We start from the raw sequence: 20,968 nt of genomic DNA, 5'->3' as shown, positions 1-20,968 counted from the left end.
AAAATTCTCTCTCTTACACAACTAATTAAATTTCCAGAAAATTCCAAACATGACTTATTAAATTCATGGTTGTGAGGTCAAGAAGGACAGTGACCTTGATGAGTGTGGGGGAAAATGACCTGCATAACATACCTCACTATCAATATTCACATGCCATGTCTTGAAGTAACGCCGTAATTTCCTCTTCGCAGCCCATGTTGTTCCCATAGCAACTTCCAAATGAAGGCCAGCACCTGGAGGTATATCAGGAGTGAGTCCAAAGATCTGGAGGATTTTCCTTCTTGTCCTTTTGTTGGTGTCTCACCTCCTCTCACTCAGCTGCAGCATCGCATCACCATCACTGACAATGTCCTTCCTCTGACTTTACTGCAACACCCTCTGACGTCTTGTCCTAGTGCTAGCTTCTGAGGTTGTTTTTCGTGGCTTTGGTGTATATGTTAAACACAATGGCATGAAAAAAATCACACCAAAAATGAAAAACCAAATTTATCTTTCAAAAGTATATGTGGGTGATAAATTCATGAAATTGGACTAGCTCATTACTTGATGAAATTATTTGTTGAACCACTACCAGGTCACACATGTACTACAAAACCAAATAAATGTTATTACAAATAAAAATTTACAAATTATCATATTCCATGATAGCTTTATCAGAAGAATTTACTCCAAAATCTAACTGTATATTGATATGTGGGTATAGATCAGCAGGAGTATTGCTGGTAAAAACTCACCTGGCCCTTGGTTTTAACCTTTATCAAACTATCATCACTTCTGTTTGCTTCTATTTTTTCTTGACAAGTGTTGTTGCCATTTCTTCATACTGTAGCAGCATATGCACCGCTGATACATTCTGCAACACAATTTCTGCGGCCTTCACTGCACATATATTGTTCTGCCTATCCCTTGATGTTTCATCATTTGATGTCTCGGTATTGATTGTGTCAGGAATGGGGACTGGAGTAGGGTGGCTTCTGAAGGGAAATGGGCTCACTGACGAGTAGCAGTGGTCTCCAGCAATGGACTGGTAAACACACCGTTCCGTGTTGTGTTGCAGATCTTGCAGTGGCACAACTGACTTACAGCCGACATTCCATAATCACACAATGGGGGGACTTACAATAGATTCACACATAATAGAGAGACGGCACACAGGACAGGATGAAGAAACTTGCAACCACTGACACAAACATTCAGCACAAAACACATGTGGTCCATCACACAAAAGTTGTATTGGTCCATCTATTATGTCTTTGCAAATAGGACACTCCATTTCTTCAATGAGATCATTGAACCTCTGTCTCTGCAAGGGATGAATCTTCTCATCTTTTTTCCTGCCCTCTGTTTTACAGCTGCTGTTAGATTTGTACTGCCATGAGTTTCACTCTGTAGTTTCCCCGTCTTTCCTGTCTCCTTGCCAGTGATACCAGAAATGTCACTGCCTTGGTATTGACTTGGCTGCCCCTGTTTTTACTGTCTTTCTTTTTCTTTCCTGCCTCACACAATGCATTACACACCGCACATCTCCGTACTCTACAGTGTCTGGACCATTTCACTACGTGTGTCCCTGGCCGATAGGTTTTGTTATTGCTTTCTGCCTGCTGCCATGACTTACAGAGACAACAAAAATTGGACGGGTGAACATCAGAATGTCTTCACTGAAACTGTACTCTGAAACAAATCTTTAACTCCACGATAAAATTGGAGCATGGATAACCTGTGCCATTTATTTTCCGTGCACAAATACAACACCGGTTTTTTAGCACACGAGCATGAAATTCGAATGACATTTTCACAGTCTAGGCCAACAGACGATTGAAAAAGGCGCCAGAAAATATGCCAGTGTGTAAACAAACCCGTTACCAGGGAGACATGCGTGATGGTCCGAAAAACTATGCTCAACTGCAACGCACATATGGACGTAAATAAAAAAACCCACACGCATAAAAAATAACCCATGACAAATCACGCCATGAAATGTACAGATTAAATCACTGCGGACACGGTTAAATCGGTTTCAATCTTGTTAAAATTGATTTACTTAAAATCTGAACCTCGTAAATTACACAACACATTAATGAAAATACTTACAGACCGCCATGCTTTATGTTATCAAGTTGTCCGTGCTAAGAAACTTCTCCTGCAAATGTCGCGAGGTCAAAGGTAAACTAGCGATAAACATCCAGCTATGCTGAGTATGCCACCTCATTAATTGGGAACAGCTTTCACTATCACATTTGAATGCATTTTTTAAATGATTATGGGTCAGAATTCGAGGGACAACACGCGCACGGCGAGCGATCGTCTTGGTATGCACACAATACGATTGCCGCCATCACTGAGAGTGTGTTCGGCTGTTCGTTATTTGTTTGCTCAACCTAAGTTACCAAGTCGAGTCGGCCGCGCCGGCCGAAGCAAAACACAGGTGACGTAGTCTGCCAGTATGAGCATGCGCAATTGAGCCTGGGAGCGCGAGAATGTGTATAGTACCGTACAACTGTCTCGCGCTATCATGTCGTTGAGCTATAAATGTGTGCATGTTCACAGAAACTGGAATAACTGCAGAGAATACTTTCAAGGACATCACATGTAAGTCTCTAAGGTACCAAGGAGGACGTTTAGGAAATCCTTTCAGAAAGTTCACGCCGTCTGTGGCCATTTTGTGGAGTATATACGTACCTGCACTGGCTGCAGCGTATACAGTATTTCTCCTGTACAGTGCACATATTGCCGGATAATATGCGATGGAATTTTGCGTTTCACGTCGTTCAATCATTCAGATGGAAATACCGCCTTCTCAAAACTTTGGGAAAAAAAAGGTGACAGGTTCGGAACGCTAACTCTTGTATATCAAGAATGACGTAATTTAATGAGAAGACATTTGTATTCGAGCACGGCTACAGTTTTGATTCGAAAACTCTCATCATGGACCGTGGTTGTATTCAACAATCGAGAGGGCTAGGTGAGTCGAACTTTTTCCTATGTCCATGTAGCACTTGTGCAAAAATAAGCGAATCCACAGGCCTTTGGCGAATCAATAAATGCGTTTTTCACCAAGCTGAAAGGTTGAAAGATCCGTCCGTCACTTTGGGACGAGCTTGATAAATGCAGTCAAACCCAGCTGGGCACATAATGTGACTTTGTTCTGGAAATTACGAAGATGACCGGCCGTGCGGTGGAACTTTGCAACAAAGTTTCAATATCTGAACTGACGTACTTGAATGACAGGCACAGGAAATGATGGCCAATAAAACGCATTCTCGTTGCATTTTGATAATAATGTATCAATCACAATGACACAGAAATTATGCCTCCCTCCGGCAGAAGGGCCGTGGCCAATTTTTAGCCCTGCTACAGTATGTCTCAGTGCTGAAAAGGCCATGTTGTTGCCAGGTTGTCATGGCGACTTTTAAAATTTGCATACAACTCTGAGAGTGAAACGGGTTGTTAATAGGTCACAAAACTTTTGAGTCCCACTGTCGTCCATTAAACCTGTTTCCTTGGGTATTAAAGGTGTGCAAGTATACACATCAAAAGACTAGAAAATTCACTTCATGGGCAGAGTCTCGCAAAATAGCCTTTTCTTGTCTGGTTAACGAAAAAGATACCCCTGATCTAAAATATGCATGGTTTTAAATAAAAAAAACCTAATGGTTACCATGGCAACATGAAACAAAAATGAACATGGAGTTCATGCTGTGATAAATACACTTAGGAGAGCATTTGCATAGTAACTGGGATTACTTTTAATGGAATTTGGAAAACTTTGAAATATTAAAACGCAAATATGTTACTATGGAAACACAGGGCAGTAAAAATTGATATCATGTTTTGTCTTTCTAACCCAAAATAACCCTTTGATATAATATTTCTGTTGATTACTGGATTTTTACACTGGATATTTGGTCTTTCTAACCCAAAATATCCTTTGCTATAACATATTCTGTCGGTTACTGGATTTTAGGTGGAATCTTTGAAAAACTGGTAATTTTTATTCCTGAATGGTTACCATGGAAACATCTCACATTAAAATGAGTGTGATTGTTTTGGTGTGCTAACAAGAAAAACCCTTATTATGATTTTTTTACATCAATCAATAGTTCTTTAATAGGAATTGGTAAAAAGAGTAACATTTTCAATCCCAGAATAGTTACCATGGCAACTCGAAACATTAAGATAAGTCTGGTTTTTGTGTTCTCTGACCCGAACTCCCCCACTAGGTAATTTTCATATATCAATCAAAGTAACTTTTCATGGGATATTAGCAAAACTGAAATTTTCAACCCCTAAAATGGTTACCATGGAAACATGGGGCAGTGAAACTGATATCATATTTGGTCTTTTTGACCCAAAATACCCTTATGGTGAAATTTTCACGGAAATTGAACCTATTATTATTCGCATTATTTTCTATATAATACTTATATAATTATTATTACAAGTTTAGGGGCTATAAGTATTATATAGAAATCTAATAACAGTTCATTGAAGCTGTGGGAATTCTGAAAAAGAGGTGTTCGAATGCAGGCCCATCGTGGCAGTCGTGGGCGCGCACAAAACAAGGCTCAGCGACTGTGGAGAGTCTATGCCAGTGTATTCACTTTACTGCAAATATACCTTCACGCATGCGCACTCGTTTGCCAGTGTAGGCTGCCAATATGAGCATGCGCAATTGAGTTTAACTGAACGTGAATGTGTAGTCTGTACACTACGTCTCGTGCTATAATCTTGTCGTTGAGCTTCGCATGTTGACAGAAACTGGAATTACTACACAGAATACTTTTCAGGACATCATAAGTGAGTCCCTAAGGTAACAATTAGGACGTTTAGGAAATCCTTTCAGAAAGTTCACGCTGCCTGTGGCCATTTGTGGAGTATAAGCTTATACGTACCTGGAGCGACGGTATACAGTATTTCTACTGTACATATTGCCAGATAATATGCGATGGAATTTTGCGTTTCACGTCGTTCAATCATTCAGATGGAAATGTCGGCCTTCTCCAAACTAAGAAAAAATCAGGGTGACAGACTTTGGAATGCTAACTCTTGTATAACAATGACGTAATTTAATAAGAAGACATTTGTATTCGAGCTCGGCAACATTTTTTGATTTGAGAACTCTCATCATGGCGGATTCACTGAAACAGTGAGTATTCAACAACTTTTTCCTATGTCCATGTAGCACTTGTGCAAAAATATGCGAGTCCACAGGCCTTTGGCGAATCAATAAATGCGTTTTTCACCAAGCTGAAAGGTTGAAAGATGCGTCCGTCACTTTGGGACGAGCTAGATAAATGCAGTCAAACCCAGCTGGGCATAGAAATTTGCCATAGTATGACTTTGTTCTGGAGACGACCGGCCGTGCGGTGGAACTTTGCAACAAAGTTTCCATATCTGAACTGACGTACTTGAATGACAGGCACAGGAAACGATGGCCAATAAAAACGCATTCTCGTTGCATTTTGATAATAATATATCAATCACAATGACACGGAAATTATGCCTCCTCCCAACAGAAGGGCCACGGCCTATTTTTAGCCCTGGTACAGTATGTCTCAGTGCTGAAAAGGCCATATTGTTGTAATGTTGTCATGGCGACTTTTAAAATTTGCATACAACTGTGAGAGTGAAACGGGTTGTTTATAGGTCACAAAACTTTTGAGTCCCACTGTCGTCCATTACACCTATTTCCTTGGGCATTAAAGGTGTGCAAGTATACACATCAAAAGACTAGAAAATTCACTTCGTGGGCAGAACCTTGTAAAATAGCTCTTTCTTGTCTGATTAACGAAAAAAGATACCCCTGATCTAAAATATGCATGGGCTACCAGCCAGTGTCACCAGGCTACAAACTTCAGAATATGGTTGCTCAAGTGGACTACCAGGGAAAAAAGTTAGTTTCGAGACCTGGGCAATATTAAACATTAAACATTTAACTTGTAATATTTCCCCTTGTCTTGGCCTGCTGGATTAAAAAAAATGTTTAAAGGTATACAGGGACCATGTTCAAATTTAGCCATTGCTACCATGGAAAGGGGAGATCTAGCTAATCATCAGAATCATAGAGTTTACGGGGTCACGCCAGGTCACACAAAAAATAATGCACCACTACATGGCCATAATTTTACTTTAGTTAAACAATCAGAAATAATTTGTCTTCATTATTCTTCCTGGAATTAGGCAAAGAAATCAAAATAGATTATTATAAAATGAACATTATTATACGTCGTTAATTATAATTCCATAAAATAAATAAGTACCAGTGAATTATGTTTTAAATAAAACAAAAAAAGTGTGCGCTACTGTTACTGCTTGTGATAAATATAATGGTACATCGGGTTCGGATACTAGTAGAATTAATTTCAGCACATAAAATTAATTTGAAGGCATAAATTTAATTCGTTAGTAATATACTATATAACACTTATTTGGGATGACTGCATGAAACACAATTAAAAATGCTTGAAAAATTATTTCTGGTCTATGTAAAATTAATTCTAACACACTAAAATTAACGGAAAACATAATTTTGACCAAAATGGCCCCAATATACATTATCTTTATTATTCTTTCTAGAATGAAGGCAAAGAAATTACAATTATTATTATCATTATTATTATAGAACAAATGTTAAAATTTGTTACTTAGAAATCCATAAAATAAATAAAAAACAGTGAATTATGTTTTAACATAGACCCTCTCGAGGGTCTATGGTTTTAAATAAAAAAACTGTGGTTACCGAAATGGCAACATAAAACAAATGAACATGGAGTTCATGCAGTTATAAATACACTTAGGAGAGCATTTGCATAGTAACTGGGATTACTTTTAGTGGACTTTGGAATAAAATTGAAATTTTAAAACGCAAATAGGTTACTATGGAAACACAGGGCAGTAAAATGGATATCATATTTTGTCTTTCTAACCCGAAATAACCCTTTGGTATAATATTTCTGTTGATTACTGGATTTTTACACTGGATATTTGGTCTTTCTAACCAAAATATCCCTTTGATATAACACATTCTGTTGATTCCTGGATTTTAGATGGAATCTTTGAAAAACTGGTAATTTTTACTCCTGAATGGTTGCCATGGAAACATCTCACATTAAAATGAGTGTGATTTTTTTTGGTGTGCTAACCAGAAAAACCCTTATTATCAATTTTTACATCAATCAATAGTTCTTTAATAGGAATTAGGGAAAAAGTAACATTTTCAATCCCAGAATAGTTACCATGGCAACTCAAAACATTAAAATAAGTCTGGTTTTTTGTGTTCTCTGACCCGAACTGCCCCCGCTAGATAATTTTCATATCAATCAAAGTAACTTTTCATTGGATATTAGAAAAACTGAAATTTTCAACCCCTAAAATGGTTACCATGGAAACATGGGGCAGTGAAATCGATATCATATTTGATCTTTTCGACCCAAAATACCCCTATGGTGAAATTTTCACGGAAATTGAACCTATTATTATTCGCGTTATTATTTCTATATAATACTTATATTATATTATTATTATTATTATTATTATTATTATTATTATTATTATTATTATTATTATTATTATTATCAAAGAAATATGAAATTTGCAATCATCAATATCATCATCATCATGCTGCACCTGCACTGGCAGCACTAGTGTTGAAAATCCTACCAGAGTTCGTCCGCCTCATGTAAAGTACATGTACTATCTCCCCTATTATAACTATAGTTAAATGGTGAAGAGTACTTTAGATGAGGCGGACGAACTTTGATAGGATTTTCAACACTGCCAATGGTGCTGCATGATGATGATGGCATTGGTAACATTTCTTTAATAATAATAATAATAATAATAATAATAATAATAATAATAATTTTCATATTTCTTTATTAACATTAATGCCTTCTGAGTACCTTGTGAGTCACCTTAAGCATGGCTTCACTATGTGAAAAAATACCAGAAATAGCAATAAAACAAGAAACAAACAACCGCTATTTTTTTCATATACAATTGCATTTCACCAAATTACTTCATTTATATTTCAAGAAGTGGTTTACACGTTTATCCTACTTACCTTTAAAGTTAACAAAACATCCATTATCCTCTGGCAACAAAAGTGGATGGTATACTTTGAAACACCAAAGCGTTCAGCAACGTCTCGCATACAGACACCTGTTACTTATGTACCAAATAAAAATAGAAACTGCTTGGTTGGCTCTACTGGTAGGTGACCTCCATTATTTGCCAGAGTTAAAGTGGAGCGACGCTTTGAAAAACTATCTCAAAAGTCGTCCTGCATAGGCGAAAATGTTGCCGGAAATCATCGAGGTTGTAGGAGGGTATTACGGTTCATTCAGCGTAATCGATAATTTGGGAACGTTCTCTCTCCTATTAAAGTAAAGAGCTATCACCATTGGTACTGTGCGACCGTTGATGTCAAAAATAACATCATCCTGAAGAATTTTTTGAAGAAAATTAAAAAGTGCTACGCTCGTAATATCGTCGCCGATCATTACAGGCGCCGCCATATTGGAGAACAAAGTTGCTTTCGTTTGGGCGAGCGTTAAGAGAAACATGTATCGTATTGCAGCGATGAGGGCGTGATTCCAATCGCAAGAACAGTGCACCCAAACGCACCCTATGATTGTACATTCACAGTCCCTCTATCCACGATAGAGGGACTGTGGTACATTGGTTCATTGGTTTGTTTATGAAATAACGGACGCGATGCGTTCTACAGACTCAGTACGCCAAATAATCACGTTATGCCGGTACAAACAAACCCACATGTGTAGTAGCGCGTATGGAAATACACGTACGTCTATGCGCGTTTGCGCACATGGCTTTGTTTGTACCGTGGTCGATTCGAATTCCGGGTTTGGCCTATTAGTACAGGACACGTGTCCCAAATGTTTTTTCAGTTTTAGGTCAGTTAAGTTAGAGTGGGGTGGGGTTGGGGATCTGAGACCTATAACTTGCATCCATAAAGTTCGCACAAACGTTAAAAGTCTAGGCCTGCTGGTAAAGCTTAAACTGCTTAGTGTCACTTTTCCGACAAGCATTACCCTTTGGCTTAATCACAGTGGATAGAGGGACTGTGGATTAATGATATCCCCCTCTCTCCGTACAGTATGATGCATAATTAATATAATTAATATAAGTATTATATAGAAATAATAACGCGAAAAATAAAAGGTTCAATTTCCATGAAAATTTCCCATAAGGGTATTTTGGGTCGAGAAGACCAAATATGATATCGATTTTACTGCCCCATGTTTCCATGGTAACCATTTTAGGGGTTGAAAATTTCAGTTTTTCTAATATATCATGAAAAGTTACTTTGATTGATATGAAAAATTATCTAGTGGGGGATTTCGGAGTCAGAGAACACAAAAACAAGACTTTTTTTTTAATGTTTCGAGTTGCCATGGTAACTATTTTGGGATCGAAAATGTTACTTTTTCCCTAATTCCTGTTAAAGAACTATTGATTGATGTAAAAAATTGATAATAAGGGTTTTTATGGTTAGCACACAAAAAAAAAATCAAACTCATTTTAATGCGAGATGTTTCCATGGCAACCATTCAGGAATAAAAATTACCAGTTTTTCAAATATTCCATCTGAAGTCCAGGAATCAACAGAATGTGTTATATCAAAGGGATATTTTGGGTTAGAAAGACCAAATATCCAGTGTAAAAATCCAGTAATCAACAGAAATATTATACCAAAGGGTTATTTCGGGTTAGAAAGACATAATATGATATCCATTTTTACTGCCCTGTGTTTCCATTGTAACTCATTTGCGTTTATAAATTTCATTTTTTTTCCTAAGTCTATTAAAAGTAATCCCAGTTACTATGCAAATGCTCTCCTAAGTGTATTTATAACAGCATGAACTCCATGTTCATTTTTGTTTTATGTTGCCATAGTAACCATTTCGGTAACCACAGTTTTTTTATTAAAAACCATAGACCCTTGAGAGGGTCTATCTTAAAACATAATTCACTGTTTTTTATCTATTTTATGGATTTCTAAGTAACAACTTTTAACATTTGTTCTATAATTAATAATTAATAAAGTATTATATAGAAATAATAACACGAATAATAATAGGTTCAATTTCCGTGAAAATTTCACCATAAGGGTATTTTGGGTCGAAAAGACCAAATATGATATTCATTTCACTGCCCCATGTTTCCATGGTAACCATTTTAGGTGTTGAAAATTTCAGTTTTTCTAATATCCCTTGAAAAGTTACTTTGATTGATATGAAAATTATCTAGTGGGGAAGTTCGGGTCAGAGAACACAAATGTCAGACTTATTTTAATGTTTCGAGTTGCCATAGAAACTATTTTGGGATTGAAAATGTTACTTTTTCCCTAATTCCTATTAAAGAACTATTAATTGATGTAAAAAATTGATAATAAGGGGTTTTCTGGTTAGCACACCAAAAAAATCACACTCATTTTAATGTGAGATGTTTCCATGGCAACCATTCAGGAGTAACAACATTTTTTTTCAGAAGTCCCACAGCTTCAATGAATTGTTTTTTAGATTTCTATATAATACTTATAGCCCCTAAACTTGTAATAATAATAATAATAATAATAATAATAATAATAATAATAATAATAATACATATAAGTATTATATAGAAATAATAACGTGAATAATAATAGGTTCAATTTCCGTGAAAATTTCACCATAAGTGTATTTTGGGTCGAAAAGGCCAAATATGATATCGAATTCACTGCCCCATGATTCAATGGTAACCATTTTAGGGGTTGAAAATTTCAGTTTTTCTAATATCCCATGAAAAGTTACTTTGATTGATATGAAAATTACCTAGTGGGGGGGTTCGGGTCAGAGAACACAAAAACCAGACTTATCTTAATGTTTTGAGTTGCCATGGTAACTATTTTGGGATTGAAAATGTTACTTTTTCCCTAATTCCTATTAAAGAACTATTGATTGATGTAAAAAATTGATAATAAGGGTTTTCTTGGTAGCACACCAAAAAAATCACACTCAATTTAATATGAGATGTTTCCATGGTAACCAATCAGAAGTAAAAATGTCCAGTTTTTCAAAGATTTCATCTGAAATCCAGTAACCAACAGAATATGTTATATCAAAGGGATATTTTGGGTTAGAAAGACCAAATATCCAGTGTAAAAATCCAGTAATCAACAGAAATATTATACCAAAGGGTTTTTTTGGTTAGAAAAACAAAACATGATATCCATTTTTACTGCCCTGTGTTTCCATAGTAATCTATTTGCGTTTTAAAATTTCAAAGTTTTTTCAAATTCCATTAAAAGTTATCAAAGTTACCACGCAAATGCTCTCCTAAGTGTATTTATCACAGCATGAACTCCATGTTCATTTTGTTTCATGTTGCCATGGTAACCATTTAGGTAACCACACTTTTTTATTTAAAACCATGCATGTTTTAGATCAGGGGTATCTTTTTTCTATAACCAGACAAGAAAAGGCTATTTTTGAGATTCTGCCCATGAAGTGAATTTTCTAGTCTTTTGATGTGTATACTTGCACACCTTTAATACCCAAGGAAACAGGTATAATGGACGACAGTGGGACTCAAAAGTTTTGTGACCTATTAACAACCGTTTCACTCTCAGAGTTGTATGCAATTTTAAAAGTCGCCATGACAACCTGACAACAACATGGCCTTTTCAGCACTGAGACATACTGTAGCAGGGCTAAAAATTGGCCATGGCCCTTCTGCCGGGAGGAGGCATAATTTGTATGTCATTGTGATTGATACATTATTATCAAATGCAACAAGAATGCGTTTTTTATTGGCCATCGTTTCCTGTGCCTTTCATTCAAGTACGTCAGTTCAGATATTGAAACTTTGTTGCAAAGTTCCACCTCAGGGCCGGTCGTCTTCGTAATTTCCAGAACAAAGTCACATTATGTGCCCAGCTGGGTTTGACTGCATTTATCTAGCTCGTCCCAAAGTGACGGACGGATCTTTCAACCTTTCAGCTTGGTGAAAAACGCATTTATTGATTCGTCAAAGGCCTGTGGATTCGCTTATTTTTGCACAAGTGCTACATGGACATAGGAAAAAGTTCGACTCACCCTAGCCCTCTCGATTGTTGAATACAACCACGGTCCATGATGAGAGTTCTCGAATCAAAAACTGTAGCCGTGCTCGAATACAAATGTCTTCTCATTAAATTACGTCATTCTTGATATACAAGAGTTAGCATTCCAAATCTGTCACCCTGTTTTTTTCAAAGTTTGGAGAAGGGCGGCATTTCCATCTGAATGATTGAACAACGTGAAACGCAAATTCCATCGCATATTATCCGGCAATATGTACACTGTACAGTAGAAATACTGTATACGCTCCAGGTACGTATAACTATAAGCTTATACTCCACAAAATGGCCACAGGCGGCGTGAACTTTCTGAAAGGATTTCCTAAACGTCCTACTTGTTACCTTAGAGACTCACATGTGATGTCCTGAAAAGTATTCTCTGCAGTAATTCCAGTTTCTGTCAACATGCAAAGCTGAACGACATGATTATATCACGAGACGTAGTGTACAGACTACACATTCACGCGCACGTTCACTCAATTGCGCATGCTCATATTGGCAGACTACACTGGCAAAAGAGTGCGCATGCGTAAAGTTATATTTGTAGCACAGATCTCGCGGAAACTCATGCCTTTGCTCTATTTCCATCCCAAAACTTCCTTGATTGCTTACATTTAATGCACATGAACAAAATAAAACCAACAACGTCAGCATAGGGAGAGGGTTTATGGTTTTCGCCACAACTACAAATGCCACGCTGAAGATACGTTTACAAGGCCAATTACACTGGCATAGACTCTCCACAGTCGCTGTGCCTTGTTTTGTGCACGCCCACGACTGCCACGATTGGCCTGCATTCGAAGGCTACGCTGTGCAGCTCAGCAGCTGTGAGCACGCGCTGCCAGACACAGCGACTGTCAGTTTTTGCAAGTATATGAATATTCATAACGGTAGTGATGTCAAAAGGAACACCTAACTGGGCGCAGAAAATATACGTACGACAATTAGAAGCCACTCGTGTTGACAAAATTAAAATAAACAACACCTCTTTTTCAGAATTCCCACAGCTTCAATGAATTGTTTTCTAGATTTCTGTATAATACTTATAGCCCCTAAACTTGTAATAATAATAATAATAATAATAATAATAATAATAATAATGATAATAATAATAATAATGAGTATTTCCTATCTTTGCATCGAATATTCTAGTAAGCAGTGGCCCTCTTGTCATTGTTGTCTCTTCTTCTTCTCGATCACCTGTTTTTTTCGAAGCATCATACAAAAACTTTTTTTTTCACCCATATTCAGTTTATCGTTGACAATGTAGGGTTTTTTGTTTTGTTCTCTTGCTTCGACCAGATGGGGTCCCAACTTTCTCCTGGCTTCTCGAACACGAGGCGTGAAGTCCTCTGAAAATGTACATGGCAAGATGTCTTCTTTCAGTGCTTTAGCCCGACGAAATACCTCGTCTCTTTGTTTGTGGAAGCTAATTTAGCCACAACCAGCTGTGGTATTTGAAATGAAGATGACACGCGGTGGACCCTTTCGAAATGAATTTCACTTCCATCCAATTTTAATTTTCCCGTAACTACATTACTCACTTTTATCTTAGTTTCGTCCCATCCCATGTTTCATCTTTATCTTGTTGTTAAAGACCGCGGATTATTATATTGTCTCGAAGCAAGTGCGACTTTTGAATTTCTTTTTTTTTCCAATTTATCCAGTTGGTCTCTCAAGTGTTTATCTTCAGATACCAATTCTATGGTTTCTCACTCTCTGCATCAAGTTTTTCTTTCAAAGGGGTTGAATCGCGTACGAGTTCCTCAATTCTAGCATTCACATTGTCAATGAATTCTTGAATCTGCTTGGAAAGTTGTACTTTCACATTTCGTAATTCGGCCATGACATCTGTCGAGTTATAGTCTCTCCCGGGATCAGGAGTTTCTTTTGTAGTCTCTGTTTGTGAATTTGATGACTGTGTGGAGTCTTTTTGTGTATTTTTTTGTGTCGGTAATTTTAGACTGGCGAGTTTGTGGGCCAGGGTTCATTTCCACGACACGACAGAGAAGAAGTAGCGGAATTGTCATTGTTTTATCAACTATGGCACTGCGTATGGGTTCCGTCACTGCGCGTAGATTTACTTCCATGAAATTATTTGATTGGAAACTATAACTTACTCCTTCAAAGGTAGAAAGAGATACGAAATTATCTAGGTCAACGTTTGGAAGCCAGAATCCAAACACGAAAGTTATTCCAATGACAAGTACTGTTGCTGATATTCTATAGAGCAGTTCTGCGACAGGTGGCACAAGACCACTAATTAATTTCCCATAGGCCACCACAGTAGCGTTGAGGTCGATTTTCCTATTTTAAAACATTCAGCGGCACGAATCCTCTTAACAGGTGTTAGGTCAATGTCAGCTTGACTACTGATGAATTTTTCGTGTGGGCAAGTCCACGAAAATTTTGAGATAGCGATGAAAATAGCGCCCTGAGTGGTGTTTTTGACAAAATTCAGGCTTATTGTTAAGATCTCCATGAGCCCTAGAACTCCCCATATTACCACCGTATGCTTCAGTCATTATTCACAACAGTCTGCATTTTGATTCAGGCAGAAAAAATATCTTTACAAAAATTCTTGAAATTAAAGTTCAAACTAACAAGCATCCATGCAGGTATCAAAACTTCAAGATCTGCACTATTTTTCTTCCGAAATATCTCCGTGGGTAACGAATCCGGAAGTGAATTAGTGGTCTTGTGCCAGGTCACCACTTATGTGTAGCGTGTTCATTTTTTCGCATATCTGTAAGACTAGAGACATCTCCAAGGAAGTGGTTGGCAAAAACTGCCAATACGGCAACGTTACAACTGCAGTCTTATCCCGATTTCTTCTTTAAAGGTAGTACCTCACGTTTTTTAGAAAACCTGTATCTGCAGCTGCTTTTCCTTTCCAGAACAGTCTGAAAGGAGCCTATGAAATTTGCATGAAAGTTCGTGTCGTAGAGCCTCATTTTCGTTACGCTGACCGCCACACAGTGAGGGATAAAATACGGCGAAAGGGAGGTCTTTAAATATCGACGTGCAGCAAAACGTACAATAGCTAGAACTATAATTTTTGCTTTCAGTTGTAGCATACATGCTAATGATATGTTTTCCTAGGGTACACTCACAAAGGATGAGTAGATTTTATTTAAATCGCTACAAAGTGGTTGGCGAGGTCGACCCGCCAAATGCGGAAGTAAACTTTACCTTTTTCGTAAAACAGCTCGATAATGACCTTAGAGGTCTTAAGCCAAGCCGAAAATTTCAGAAAATATTTATTTAACTATTATTAAGATTTGGTGAAATTTTCATGACCGTGCGACCATGGACATGTATTTGCGGCTGTGTTGATTGTTGGCATGCAGTTACCAAATCGCTGTATACGTATATCTCGAGGGTCTATGAGTATACGAACACCCGTTACGCTACTTACACTCCACGCTGTTTACCGCGACCAAACCACTTGTCGTTCACACGGCGCGGGCGTTACACGATTAATCTTTCATTTTTTTTAAGTTTACTCCTATAATCGGGTCACTGATGTTATATATAAAGAAAGTATTTAATTAATGTCACATTATGACCATCAATACTTTTAAGAAAAACAAAAATTTTCGCTAGTTACATGAGTTATAAAATGTGCCAGTCTAGTTCGAGCACGCACTGTAATGCCTAGCAGGGACGGCCGCAGCGCGCAGCTGTTTACCGGCTATAGCCGCATCTATATTCAGGTACTCGTGTGCGGGATACAGGGTAGCCGTAAGTATCCACGGAGATTTTTTGCGGTCGATGTTATTTCCCACAGTTTTTGTATGCTTGCTAGCTACTAGAATGCGAACACGGAAAAAATCACTCATAAACGAAATAGCACTGCTAGTCACTACGACGGGTGTCTACCACTATACTGAGTGTACGGCCGCATACAGTGATAAACGTAGCCCTTCTCTCACCGTAGTTTTTTTTCCATTTGCGCTGTCCACGACTTAACCGAGAAGCCAGACAGGCAGATTGTGTTGTCAAGTGAGGTAAGGGAGCCGTCATTGTTTATGGCCTGGGGGGGGGTTCGGAGGAATTGCTTTAGAAACTCCAAAATTTCGAGTAACCCCTGCCAACCATGACGTGTTTGAGTAACCCCCCTCTCTGCTACACAAATTTTGAGTGACCCCCCCCAAAAAAAAAAAATGGGAAAGTTTCATATCTAAACAGTAAAATGGATTGCTGCTGCCACAGGCCCTCTACAGACCCTGATTAAACCCTGTGGTACAGGTCTGTGTTGGAAAGAGGTTCCATTGCTGTGACAGGGGCTGATGTACAGGTCTGTATCCAGTGCTCTGATTATATGCAGTATATACACATATACTGATTTTGTACATGTGTCAAATACATTCAGTATACAGTACGTATGCTAATAAAATGCAAAACTACAGTGTACACTTAGTGTGCAAACATCTGCATTACGTATACTCATGATCTGCATAGAAATATGCTACGCATATCAACGTATTGGAATGTTCCATATACAAAGATACACACTTCATATGCAATTAGTATTCTGTTCCATATACATCAATATACGTAAATATGCTAAGCGCATATCAAGCATTTTGTCTTGTGTTAGTGCGAAAGCACCACAAGTGACTGCACAAGCGGTCGCAGGGGGAGATCAGGAGGGGTTGTCCCCCCTCCTGCCGTTCGAGCTTTTGAAAAATAGAGATTAAAAAATGTGTTATTTGGTGGCACTTGGGGAGTATTTTTTTCAGATTTTTTTTCGTATAAAAACTCAAGGGAACAGAAATCTGAGACAGTATTCCAAAACTTATATTCCAATTCACTGATTTCAATTATATTTTTGAAAACGAAAAAATAGCAACAGACATACATTCATTCACATTTGTTATTTATTATTATTTTCCTGCAATAAAAGATGGGTTTGTTGTCAAGGCATTCCACTGGTTTCAAAACTTTATAGAATTAGAATTAGCTTGCTTTACACATCTCCCCTATCGGTAACCTATGCAATGTAGAATATTGAAAGCAGACGTTTCTCATTAATGATCAGGCAAGTATCTCAATCTTTAATCAGGAAATACTGAAAAATCTACTCAGTACTAGCCTCTAACATAAGGCTTGCCACGTCGAATAGCTGATCATTCTCGTCTGAAGATCACAATAACGTGAAACACATGGTGTAATGGGATTTTAGTTTCTACTTGAAACCACCTGTATTATGATATATATATATATATATATAATATATATATATATATATATATATATATATATATATATATATATATACACTCTGTGCCCAAGTTCAGAGGTTGCCATAAAGCCATTATGGTGATAACCGGGAGGGCACATTGTATACATTTTGTGTATATATATATATATATATATATATATATATATATATATATATATATAACTCCACTAAATACTTCAATCCATACAAAGAAAATTGAGTACCCCCCCCCCTTTCTTGTTCTCCACTTTTGAGCAACCCCCCCTTGTAGCTTTCGATTTTTTGAGTGACCCCCTCAGATCCCTCCGACCCCCAAGTTGCCATAAATAATGACAGCTCCCTAAGTAACACAAGCTTGCAATCTGGCTTCCTCGGCACAATCATTGAAAACATAAATAGATTCGAAAATATCTGCCAAGTTAGCCGGTGAGGACCGAGAAAGAGCTGAAAGAGTCTACGTGTACACTCACGCTGTACGCTGGTCGCCATGTTAGATTTAACACATGAACGTCGCTGCATATTCAACTTCAACGACGTGTTTCAAAAACGGAGGCTTAAGCCACTGAGATTTTTTCAGATCGTATGGACCTACTCAAGATACGTCCCCTCCCTACTTCTCATGGAAATTTGACTTTGGATAGGCTTTTGCGGCAGTGTTTAGTGAACGGCATTTTCGATCGCTCGAAAATCATGAAAATAAGGCTAACGCAAAAACGAATCAATAAAACCCCCAAAAAAATCATCGGCGAACACTAACTAAGAGTACAATTCAGCCGCTAACTGGAAACAAGACGGATGCTAAACGAAGGCTGAGATATCTGCGGATGAAATCCTGGCGAAAAATGTCATAACCATCACTCACTGGCTAGAGGGCGCTGTTCGAATTTGAAATAAATCCCTAATTATGCATGCAAATGAAGTACCCTCCTTTCAGACTGGAATAGCTCCAAGTTTGCGGAGCCCAGACAGCGGCCTGTTGTTACAGTTTAAACACAGGGGCTCATAAATGGCTATATAAGTCAATATTACAGCGTTTTTCTTTCTTTTTCAATGTTACAAATAAACTAGCTGAGCCTGAAGAGCACAACACTTGTGTAGCTGTCTTTTGTGTAGCTTGTATTGGCATGTATAGTGCGCCCTCAATAGGGAGTGTGATCATATGTAAATGCGACCTTTAGTTCCGTGACCTCTAGCCATGCCTACTTCCCTCTCCATATGGCCGGCCATGCGTACAGACGTCGCTGTGGTTTACTGACGTCGCTGTGTTTTACTGTACTAATTTCACACTATACATGCCAATACAAGCTACACAAAAGACAGCTACACAAGTGTTGTGCTCTTCAGGCTCAGCTAGTTTATTTGTAACATTGAAAAAGAAAGAAAAACGCTGTAATATTGACTTATATAGCCATTTATGAGCCCCTGTGGTTGAAACCAAGATGGCGTTCCCCAGTTATAGTATTAATTACTGACAGTGATACCTATTAACCCCCCTAACCTAATGATAAACCAGTCTATTTAGTCATTTTATTCCGTATCTGTGCTCTCTATGGCACGTGCATACCTTCTATGAACTGGTGAAGATTACGCGGTAAACCCGCCACTTGGTTTGGTTTGTTGATTAAATTACGGTCGATCACGGGACCCGACTTGGCCAAGGACATTTTCTAAAAATTGTTGAGGCACATGGCACGTTGGAACATCAAAATATAGATTCAAAAGGAAAAACAAAAGCTTGCACTTCCCGGCGAAAAGACTGTTTACCTGCCAAAGTTTCTAATTTTTAGGAATGATATGACTTATACGTTTTCACTCCTTGGACTCTTCGGCATGACATATGTTGGAAAGAAACATATATCTTGACATATTTCTGCATCTTTCTCAGTGACATCTCTATATGAATGTGAGAGTGAAGAGGCAAACCTTGCATGTGTTACTGGGACGATTCAGGTTTTATCGGCAAACTATGGACGGACACGGAGTGATGTCTGTCACAATCTCGGGACAAGCAACATGGAGTATTACGCCAATACTGATTGTGAAGCAGCCAACAGCCACAGTACAGTATCAACGCAATGCGACGGAAAAACGTCCTGTAGTGTTACCGCAACGAATGGCATCTTTGGGGACCCTTGCGGCGGGATAGTAAAGTACTTGAATGTTTCCTATACATGCCTCTCGGACAGGTCAAATTGTCCTGACGCCTGCAAAACAGGTGAGTGTTCAGCATTAAAGCGGCGGCCTACGATCCAAGTTGTTTTTCTGATTAACATCTTCTCCAATTAATCAAACACGACAATGTTACATTTGCTTTATCCCTATCTACACAAATTTATTCCGACCATTTAACAGCTTTAGTGTACATGAAAGAAATAGGGTACTGCTCACTAAACACTCGGTATCGATAATAGGGAATCGAACAGTCTTAGAAAGCACTCAGTGTTTCAATCTCGAAAAAGCTGTTTAATGTGACGGTCACCGTGTTTGTATGACCGACATTGCACTCAGTTAAAGCCGCCGCTCTCAATCCCAGGATCGCGCATTAGCGGGTACTCCACCCTGTCAACATAGTATCGTTTTCACTGTTGTGCGTCAAACGCCGCTATATTAGCAGAATTATAAACATAGATTGTCACCTGCCTTGAAACTGTTTGTATCGATTGATAAGGATTTTAGAGATCACGGTCGCTGCAACTGTACTTGAAGCCAAACAAGTCCGACGTCTTCAAAGATACGCGTACGTGGCAAGCTATTCTGTCGGACGCTAACTACAGCGGTGTTCTATGGGAAACCACGCTACCTCCATGGGGAAACATAAACTAAGAAGCCACGAGATAGTCGTGTAAATGTTCACCTAGATCGTCGATATGAACGCGTTGGAATACATACATTTTGGCATGAGGTGTTTTCACCGTACGTGGTGCGTTCGAGTTACAGATTTCACTAGCCCTTCGTACTGTGCCGTGTGTTTCCGGTGTTATACGGCGTCCCACCAGCCAAAACGCCGGGAACACACAGCAGGGTACGGACCGCATGGCTAGAGTGTGTCGCTAGAGCCGGACAGTTTCCGCGAAGTACAAACTGACCACTACAATATACCGGTATGCTATAAACACAATCCGCATCGCTCTAATCGCTCAAATTCTTGGAACTATCGTCTGTTTTCATTCAATTTGGAAACGTTGATGTCGAAATAACATTAAAACGACTAATTTCTGAAGGTTGAACTGTGACCCTAACGTATTCAACCAGTCAACGTAAATTATGGGGCAAAGATGGCGGTCGGAAGGTAGAAAACAAGCCAATATTGTGTTTCGAGACTTCGTTTTGATCGGAACCGAAAAAGTAAAAAAATCAGATGCATTTCCCAAACTTGGACAAGACAAGGCTTCTATTTCGCAAACGTAGGCGTGAATTCACTGTCCAACATGTGAACTTTGACCAGGTATATGCAGATCGAACTGCATCGGCACAAATGGATTGGAATAGGTAAGATAGCTGGTCGCTGACATCGTCAATATCCAAACGACCCGCCAAAGCAATGATTGCAGCTGCTTTTTAGCATCAATTTTATCAACTTAAATCTTGAGATAAGCTTGGAAAATTGTATTTCGGGGACA

This window comes from Ptychodera flava, chromosome 2, assembly GCF_041260155.1.
Source record: "Ptychodera flava strain L36383 chromosome 2, AS_Pfla_20210202, whole genome shotgun sequence".
NCBI lineage: Eukaryota > Metazoa > Hemichordata > Enteropneusta > Ptychoderidae > Ptychodera > Ptychodera flava.
The sequence above is the reverse complement of the archived record's forward strand: the minus strand, read 5'-3'. Positions refer to the sequence as shown.